The sequence below is a fragment of the Passer domesticus genome, chromosome Z (assembly GCF_036417665.1).
Source record: "Passer domesticus isolate bPasDom1 chromosome Z, bPasDom1.hap1, whole genome shotgun sequence".
Lineage (NCBI taxonomy): Eukaryota > Metazoa > Chordata > Aves > Passeriformes > Passeridae > Passer > Passer domesticus.
In genome coordinates, this window is record NC_087512.1 from 17,765,237 (window position 1) to 17,775,727 (window position 10,491).

A 10,491-nucleotide genomic window follows, 5' to 3' on the forward strand; every position below is an offset into this window, starting at 1 on the left:
TGAGTGCCACATAAGTCCTAGATATTAGTAAAAGAATAAAATAAGAGTACTAAAGTTAATATCAACTTTATTTGTAGTACTGTCAGCCAATACTCAATCCTGCACACTCGGTCAACATTATACCAAACAATTATGTAGTTCTGTGGTTCTGTAGAAGATGTAGTCAAGGAGGAAAAGTGACTTACAGGTATTATGAACACAGATAAAATATGTACCTAAAGACTTTATGAACAAGAAATTATATAACTCTAACTTTGTAAGCAAAAATAGCACATGTTGAAATATGACTGTTGTCTGGATCACCACGAGCTCCCACAGACTACTGGTCAGTACCACGGTCTCTATTAGTAAGAGGAACTTTTTCTTATCTCACTTTTATTTCTTACATTCATTGCTTAATTCCTCATCTCTAACTCTAGTAGAAGTAGCAGCACAGCTCAAAATAAAAATGATGGCCAGGTTTCCATACGGCTGTGTTCAGTTCTTTCAAGTTAGACAGTCTGCAATATGTACGCTTCTGCACTTTTGATATCCAAGACCAAAGACCAAAGTAAACAAAGAAGCTTTTTGTCCTCTTCAATCTTAAATTAACTGGATACACTCTTTTAAATGTAGCAAACCAACTATTCCACCCTCTTGTAGTCTTCCCTTACTGCCCTGACATTCTTCGATCACAGAAGCCGAACACATAGTTAGCAAAAGTCATCAGATACTCCCCAGATAATTTGCAAACCAAGTTGTCCGGTATTTATTAAATAATTTATTACAATTCCAACCTGCTTGTCTGCACAAATAAGAAGCAGAACAAATATCCAAAGATGTAAACACGAAATATGCAGTAATTAGGTTGAATTACGTACTGGTATTTTGACATGTTAAATTTTGGAATAGTTCCCCTCGAGAAGTAGTTTGGTTCCTTGAACGTTTTCAGAAATAGTGACAGAACGCTACTAAAACCTACTTAACTTGAAGTAGAAAACAACCTGACAAAGGCAAGAAGTTGAAAAGTTTGATGTAAAAAAGTCTTTTGCAAACCTAAATTGTACCATTTTATAAAAATACATTTTTAGGCACATGCTATTAATGTGTTGATATAGTATACTGAATTGGGTGTAAAAAAAACTGTAGAACACATGACAACAGTATTTCAACTAGCAGACAAGTTGGTCACTAAAAACTTCAGTTACAGAGTTTATGGGTTTTGAAGAGAAAACCTGCCTGCCTTTTGAAAAAGTCTCCATTCTACACACTGACTTTAAAAATATGGTCTACATCTGTATTATGAATGACAAGGAATTTGAGAAATCTGATGCACACGTGGCTTGACAGGTGCTTTATATTGAAAAGCACATGAGGTTTTGTCAAATTGTGTAGAGCTGCTCTAATCATAACGACTGAGCATCAGTCATTGTTTACCTTAATTCTATCATAAGCACATCTGGGTAACTCCTTAAAATAACGGTAAGTTAATTAGTCATGAGTTGAGTTGGAAATCTGATAAAGTACTTATGACATCCATATTGGTACCAAATTAATTCATCATGGTTTACATTGTTACAAAAACACCAAAGGAATTAATAATAATTTCTGCCAGTATTTAAATGTGTTGCTAACACGAGATCAAGTACAATGAATTTTAAAAAAATAAAAGCTTTTAAAAAAATAAATAAGTTATTACAGAGTTGTCTCAATAGCCCTAAAATTTTGGTTCTGCATTTTTTTATTGCTAACACACATAACCCATTTCATGTATTGCCATCCTCGAGTAAAAGGACAAGCAGGTTAATTTTGTGCATTTTTTCCAGTAAGTTTTCAGGCTAAGTCTTTGAGGCTGAATTACAAGAACTGAATAATGTCTGTGCTGAACTCACAGCAAGTACTCCCAAGTTGGAGACAGCATATACAGTGTGGAGAGAGACTAGAGAAATTGGCAAATGGATAGTTAGGGCAGATCTGATTCTTTCCTGTTTTGACTTAGCACAGCTGCAGCTAAAGTTGGTGAATCAATACCTCATGGCAGCAAGGAGCTGTTCCTATATGTCCACGGCAGTGCCACTGCCATGTCAATCTAGGGAAAGGCTGACACTATAAAGTGGGCTGCATGCTTTGAACAAGTCAGAGGTTTTAATCAGGAATAGCCTGGTTTATTCCTGCTAAATGGCTACACAGTTCTGGGTTGTCTGCTTAAAAACTATTGGCTAATATTTTCATCATTATGCACTAATGAAAGTTGCCTGGCACCAAGGTGGAAAATGTCTGCCACAAAGAAAACCTAGTTAGGAAAAGAATGGAAGAAATAACCCATTCCCTGGCATGTGTAAGTGTGTGTAATATGTGTGCAGTGTATATGTACAGCACTGTCCTGACACTTTCTATTTTCAGTTATGTCAGTCCTTGGCAATTTTTTAAGTCATTAGTTCAGAACTCTACTCCCCCAAGGGAATTGCTGGACTTGTTACAATAGAAAAAGCACAGCGTTGAAAACAGTACAGACATGAGGATCTATCTGTAAGAGGGTGGCTGGATCCACAGCTCCTCTTCCTGAAGTTCAGGTATGTCCTTCACTGGTTTTTCAGCATTTCCATTTTTCTCCATTACCACACTGATATTTCCCTGATTATTTCCTGGTTACCATCTAAACGCAGCCTGTCTTTGTTTTCCTTCCACTGTTTTCACACATCTCAGTACTCTTCCTCTCTTTTGCATTCCCAGACAGGATTCTAAGCCTTCAATAAGCTTATACATTTGTAGCTCTGTTTGTATCTGAATGAGAGTTTTCATGTTGTATGTGTCTCTACCTGAAACCTCTTTGTAATCAAACTTCTGGGAAATCCTGTGGTTTTTCTTTTGTGTTCTCCCAGCACTTATCCTTTGTTTCTCATTTCTGCCACAAAAAGCCTTACTTGTGCCTTAGTCACTCATTATACCTGCTTCCATAGTATTTTACCTTAGCCTCTTTCTCTTTGTTCTCATTTGCTCAGACACAGTTCCTATTCTCACTATTCAAGAAAACAGTGCTCATCCCTTTGAATTCCTCACTATCCCTTTTGTGCCAGGGCACAGTCAACCCTTCAAAATTTGCACAATAGAGCTGTGGTTACACCCCTACACTAATATCCACTGATTCTCCCTCTGTGCTTTCCGCCCTGCCCAGACTCCTCCAAGTGCTTTGCTGCACTCCCTAACTCCCTTGAAGTACATTCCATAGTCCAGTCGCCTGCACATGTTGGAGAAGCTTTGTAACTACAAACTCACCCTATTTTATCTTAGCTCATCTTTCTTCTGAAGTGCATAAGAGTATCTCTAAGTCAGTAGCTCTCAAAAATCTCTTTTGTCTATTTTTCACCACCCCTTCTTCCAACACACCCGCAATAAGTGTCAGTCTCACCACCAGTTCCAGTCTATATCCCTGACAGGCATATTACAAGTCGCCTTTATGATGCCTCTGTCTGCATTGGGTTGTGAGCTCTGTGAAGTTAGAAAACGCCTCATGCTATGTCTGTATAACATCACGCTGGTTCTCAGCACTTAGGAAGAATAATTTATTTCTCCTATTTCATATATTCTTGATTTAAAGACCTGTTTTCTCACTTGGAATGTATTTTATCATCTGATTTGAAATTGTCATGTAATCATAACTGTGTTTGTGATAGTACATTACATTCCATGGCAAAAAAATCTGATGTCATAAATGCAGAATTTATATCTTCACTGAAAAAATCAAGCTGAAGAAGCAAATGAATGGAAAAAACCTCATTAAAATACCAATGTTTTCTATAATTGCAGTAAAAATATCAGTGGAAACCCAGACACACATTGTTTAATAGTTTTCTTTTTATACATGTTTCCTGATTTTTAAAAGCCTGCTTCTCTGAATAAGCCCTTCTTGTGGGGGTGGAAATATATTTTAATATAGCTGCAAAAAATAAGTGTTTGGAATCAAGGCTCTAAAATTCAAAACGATTGCCTCAGACAAATTAAATAGAATGGAAATAAAAAGAGCCACAATGGTGAGAAAACACACATAAAAATTTCTGGGCTACGTTTCTCAAAGCTGAGCTGCCCCTGCTGCACTCTATTCATTAGAGTGCAAATGACGTATTAAGGATGTACTTGCGCAGATTATTTACAAGAACTAAGAAGTGATTAATAAGAGGATGGATGTGAAAACATCCTCTGTGTTGCTCTTGCTAACAAGTGGGCTCAGATTTGTAATCAATGTTGTCAGGAAAAGCAGCACATCCCAAAATGGGATGAATCATTTCTGACTTCCTGCCCTCCCTCACTGAAAACATAGACAAGAAAAAACAAAAACTTTTGAAGATAATAATGTTGAAGACATATGTTTGACAAAATCTTTGAAATTTAAAGACAAAAGGTGTTTCTAAACAGATGTCCCTAAACAACTGGTGTATTTCAAACACAGGAATTTCATAATATTATGATTTACTTGTTAAATTATTTATAATAGAGATTTTTGCCACAGTTTTCAGGAGATTTTGCAACTGTAAGTTAAACACTAGAAAATTGTTTCCTGTTGAGGAGTTGTGTCTCTAAACTGATTTTAACAAAGGTGTTGGATAGAACATAACTTGTATCCACCCAGCTTGCCTATTGCTCCCACACATTCCATTCCAATCAGATAAATTAGGAAGTTACCCTTTCCTTACCTTTAAAGTAGGTTGGGAATAGACCACAAAGTGGTTTAACATTTGTGATTGGATGCATTTGGGTTTTGTGGAAAATAAAATGTTTGAAGAGCAAGGCACAAAGATGGAAGACCCTACGAATAGCTGAACTCACCCAGGTCTCAGAGCTATTTAGCATCACTAAAAAGCATTTGTCACATCCCTTGATCTAGTTTAGATGGCCCTCCTATTCCTGGTGTTGCAACTTGTATGGACTACAGTAGTTCTCTTGGGCCATGATACACTTGGTGGAGATCCTGTCTGGTGGTGATCACTGTCTGAGACTCCAGAGTCAGTCAAGGCTGCAGTCAGAATGCTCGGTCTGTGGACAGTTTTTTAAATACCTTTTTCTTCTCACGCACCCAAACACTTCCTTTGGCTTCTCCTGCCTAACAATGTGTGGGTAGAGTTCCTTATGTAGTGTGATATTTTGCACTGTGGAGAATCACTGGTTCCTACAATCTCTAAACAATTAATTTTTTTTGAAGATGATCTTAGTATTCAGGGTAGGGATACACTGACAATCAAGATAATCCAGACAGACAAGAAAATAATATTTTGGGACAAGACTGAGCAATGTCAGGCCTTGCATGTGCCCAGGAAATGGATGACAAGTAGACAATTGCTGCTCTCTTAAATAAAACGCGTCTATTTCAACTATTCATTTGGTAGATTCACCATGTCTGATCAGAAAGTCAGGTACGTGATTTAAAACACAGAAATACTGTTTGTGCTCAGAGAAGGAAGTCGTCTTTCTGAAACAGGAAACATTATATTCAGGAATCCAGGCATGTTTTTCAATGTGAATACACATGGATTTAGTTACAATTGGGTCACCCACAAGAGCTGTGAGAAACAATTTAAAGACCTTACAAGATGATGTATAGATGATTGCACAGTTCCCACCAGCCAGATCTACAGCAGTTTCAATTTGCTGTACAAACAGTATCATATGTTTCAGTGGAACTAAATTCAGAATGCGAAAATTTTTGTGGGCTGATTTTTTTTAATGTTGACTTGTGATTTGAGATGTTCCAAAGAATGGAATGGCATTTAAAAGTTTTGCAAAATTGTGTCTAGCATGTCCTCAACTTTTGATGTTCCCCTCAATAGAAATCTTTATTTGCTTACCCATTCAGATCAGCGCTCTCACAATCCTCTGCTGGATTAACAGAGAATCCTACACAATCAGCTAAAGGCCAAACCTCAGAAAAGGTTGCCTGGGCTTGTGACAACAAAATAAACTATTGTAGAGAGCTGATGACAAGCAGTCCAAATGAGATCCAACTGGCCTGATGACAAAGTAGTCCTCAATGGCTTTCAGAAGATGGTTTTTTGTAACGCTCTGATGACTCTACAAAGAAATAAACACCACAGTCAGTCAAACTGAGGTATACTATGCTTAACACACTGCCGGCCTACAGTTCATTCAGAAATGTAAAAAGTGGCCATATATCTTTATGTTACAAACATTTCCTACCTACATTTATACAGATATAAAACTGTTAGCAAAATGGAAGCTATTTGAGGCTTGTAAAAGAAAGCAGAGCATATTATCTGGATTATTTCCATTTTGGACATATTTTTTTACTTAGTTCAGAATGAATGGCTTATATTAATACATTTAAATATTGAAAGAAGTTTTGGGTTACAGACTGATAGTAGTTCTATAAAAAAACAAATTATTTTTCCATTTCTACAAATTTTATTAAAAATGTGAGAACAAATATGTTGTGTAATATTATTCTTCTTTGCCTTCAAAAATAAGGCAGCACCCTGGTAAGCTGCTAGGGACAGATTTCTTTTTGTGGCTGTATGGCTGGTACCCCTTTTTGACTTACTTCTGCATATTTTCTCCCTGCTTCTCCTGTCACTTTTTTTGCTAATTTCAACTTAAAATATTTTCCCATTGGAAACAGGAAAAGCCTTTTGCAACTTGAGAAGCGACACACTAGTATTTGGTAACTTCTAATCAGTTATAGATTCAAAAATTTTGAAAGCAAAGCATGTAACTTAGTTATTACTGCAAAATTATACTACAAGTTACATCTAAACTTCAAGGCCTGCCTTAAAGCATGACAGGCAGATGAACAATCTCAAGCTTTGTCCATTCCCCTTCCATGTAGACCTGACACTCTGTACCTAAATCATTCACATTAAGTGTAATCTCTCAATTAGTTTGACTGAAAAGAGAATGCAAGATCCCTGACTTAGAGCTGATGTTTGGCATTGTTACAGATACTTCCTACTCATGTTTAGTTAAGATGAACCTGGATGTCTCAGTACAACTTGAGATCCAGCAGCTTGAGATAAATTCATGTATGAAAGGAAATTTGCAGCCTCTCAGACAGTACTCCTCTTCAGACCTCAGTTCACACCATTTATTGCAGTATGTTCTCTTATAAGGGCAAAGCATCAGAGTAATTTGTCTCTTCATGGTTCTTTTAGAAACATTTATTTCAGCCATGCCTTGTTCCTTCCGGATCCCCCTTCACCTTTGCTCCTTCATGGATGAGTAAGAGGTTTTAATATTGCATCACTTGCCCTCCCATCATCTGGCTTTTTGAACTACAACATCTTCATCTCTTTTGCCAGCTGTCTCCAAACAGTCATTGGGATTTTTTGCTTTATGTTTCACCAATAGTTCACCTGAAGCAAAAAAATCACCCTTTCTTCATTATAAAATCACACCAATAGCAGAATTCCCTCATTCCTGTCTTCCTTCATTTCATCCTATTTGTTACACACTACTGGAAAAACACCAGCCAGCATCTCCTAACTCTGCTGTATTGCCAGGACTCCAGAAAACCCAGGCTCTATTTTATGCTCAATTAATGGTTCAGTCTCATTTGAACACTGCACAAATAACATCAGGATTTTGTGTGCTTTCCATTCCCCATACATATAGCTCCTTATCCCTTCTCTGCTGCTTCAGTGTGAATGCTGACATGTCTTCCTAATTACCTTTTCTGGATTCACTTTTCAATTTTTCCTGCATCTTTCTTCCCACAAAACTCTTTATATGTTAACTCTGTCTGCCTCCCTATCTTTCCATCAAAACATTCACAACATGCTTATCATCTCTGAGGTCAGATTTCTGCTCTCTGGTTTTACTAATGTTCATTGATTCTTCCAGAATATTCCTTGTATGTCAGGTCATACAAGAGGAGACAACAAGGTCAACTACATTTGCATCTCTTTTAAAGGCCCATGGGCAAATATCTTTGTACTATGGTAACTGTTTACTAGATTACAATCTTGCAACATAGATCTCCGAATTGTCACGAACCCACTTACAGACCAGTTAGCATTGATTTTACTGTCTGATAAGATATTAAGTTCCATTTCTGACTATTTTCTTTTTAGGAAATGGTTATTATAATCAAGGTGCTGCATAGCTTCACAGAACTAAATAAAATGCTAATTCTCTATATTCACCTGGATGTAGAATACAGCAGAGAACTTTAATCACAGAGTGCCCAAAAATATCTGATAATAAAGTTCAACTTTGAGTGAATTTAAATAAACCAATAAGTCTAAAAGACAGATAGAGGAGTGAAGAAAAGTCAGGGAAAGGAAATAAGAAAATGGAGTAAGTTAGTTTTGCAGGACTGATTTTGCTTTAATATAATGCCCTGAAGACAATTGTAGGACAACAGTACAGTACAGTTAAATGAACAGATGTGTGCATCAACCTTCATAAAATAAGATGTAGCCTTTTTACGTACATGTCTGCTAAAGGAATAAGAATAGAAAATAACATTTTTCTCATACAGGAAAGGGTACAATATTCAACCCATATGGAACGGCTGGTCTTTAACTCTTCTTCTTTATTAGTGTAGTAGTAGAAATGGAAAAATTCAATTTATCATCAATGGTAAGAGTACCAGTCTGCTGTAGTTTTTGCAGGCTTAATAAGTGATATGCCATTGCTATTAACTTTAGTAAAGTTCTTGTAAGTTATCTGTTGTGATGTTTCGATTTTACTTGTGATGATTCCTTTAAAAGAAAATACAGAATATTTGATAAAATAAATGCCTATTAAATAAACACACCATTATTCTGTCTGATTTTAATAACTAATAGATCTCACTAGCTTTTTAGACAAAGTTCAATTTTATGTTTGTCAGCCTCTAACCACACTGAAACTTCACATACAAATGGTATGAATCATAAGACAGAAATGTAAGATGGATGTTACCTTCGGTGTGTTGTGTAAAGATAATGTCACCCTCCTGTAAGAAGATTTATGGAACCATCTAATGTGAAACTCTGTTTAAAGGACAGACAATACTGTGACAAAACCCAGTCTCCAAGAGTTTCCTCTCTTCAAAACTCTTCTCTGGGGAAAGTACTACCCAGCCATTCATACCTATAATAACATATAATAGAACTCTAGAAACACTAGGGTAACATGAATATCTTGTGATGTGTGACTACTAAAGGCACCATGTAGCTACACAACAAGCAGAACATGGTAGCAACATGAAACTTTTCCTAGTGAAACCAACCAACAGCAGGATTTTTTCCATCAGCAGCCCTTTGCAGATCTCTGAAAAGGAATAAAATCTCCAAGCTCATGATAACTAATAGGTACTTTGTAAGCAGTAACAATTTTCAAGCCAAATGAAATACAACAATCTCTGGAAAAGACCTTTTTGACACAGCTAGCCAGGCTGTAGGTGATATTGATCTTTCCTCATATCAGCAATTCAAATTCAGCATATCTTGCTTCAGCTACTAGTCTAGGCTAACTACAGAGGTACCTCCAAAGTGCAATTTGTTATATGATGAAATCGCCACTAAAATGACTACCCACTTCCTCTTTCTCTCCCTCAGGAGGCTAGCTAATTAATGCATACTAAAAGCTTGACTTTTTGAAATAAAAGCCAGGTGATACTCATTCCAAACATTGTATGAAGTCTGTCAAGGGTCACTCCAGGAATAATTAAAAGTATAAGCAAGTAGTATGAATGTTAAAACCAGAAAGCTAATGTTCTTCTTTTGCTTGGTGTCTGGCATAAACTATCATCATTCCACTGAAGTTCCTGCAAAATGCTTGGCCTCCAAAATTATTGTGGATTTTATAATAAAACTGTCTATAAATGTACCCTTTTCACACCACTGATGGTTACAGCAGAATCCCTTACCCAAGATTCCCATTCTGTTCATCCTGCTGGGTTTGACTGACTGTTAACTATACCACTGTGAATAAGACAATGAATGACACTGAAATTATTGTAGACACATCAATATTAATTACACAAACGAACAAACCCAATACATAAGTATCAGTAAAATGAGATCAGACTAAAGTTTTTGCTTATGTTACAGAATTTTTTCCAGTAGTCTTACCAGCTTTGTTCCTCATTCCCTTTTTTAATTTGGCCTCCTTTGTTTTAGGCTTACTAGCCTGTCTTTGGTGTGTATTACATACACAGCATTCTGTGTATGTGTGTCTGCACAAGTACTTATGCATTTGTGCATTTCTCTCTCACCAACTCTGGCCATCCTTCAGAGCTTTTGAAGCCATTATCCCACTTAATTAAGTCACATGGCAGAGCAGAAATGTGACTTTAGTTTCAGAGATGTTAAGTGTTTATGAGCTTCATGGAAACAGATAGCTAGAATGAGAAAATAGCTCCTATCAGTGTCTCTGGAAAGGTTGTGGCATGAATCTCTAAATTATTAGACACTTGGGAATCTAACCACAAAACATTGCTCAGTAAGAAAGTGTATTTCAGTAGCTTCACTGTTCATTGCCCTACTAGGAATTAAGTCTATTACCTGCTGTTAAATTTCT

At 36.6% G+C, this 10,491-nt stretch overlaps 1 long non-coding RNA gene across 2 annotated transcripts in view; it reads right to left on the reverse strand.

Moving 5' to 3' along the window:
- Window positions 1–228: 228 nt before the first annotated feature.
- LOC135291062 (uncharacterized) overlaps window positions 229–10,491 on the reverse strand; it is a 22,167-nt gene continuing 11,904 nt past the window's right edge. For both annotated transcript variants that reach the window (XR_010353926.1, XR_010353925.1), the window contains exon 4: window positions 229–6,042. This is a non-coding gene — a long non-coding RNA (uncharacterized LOC135291062). The remainder of the gene's footprint in view (window positions 6,043–10,491) is intronic.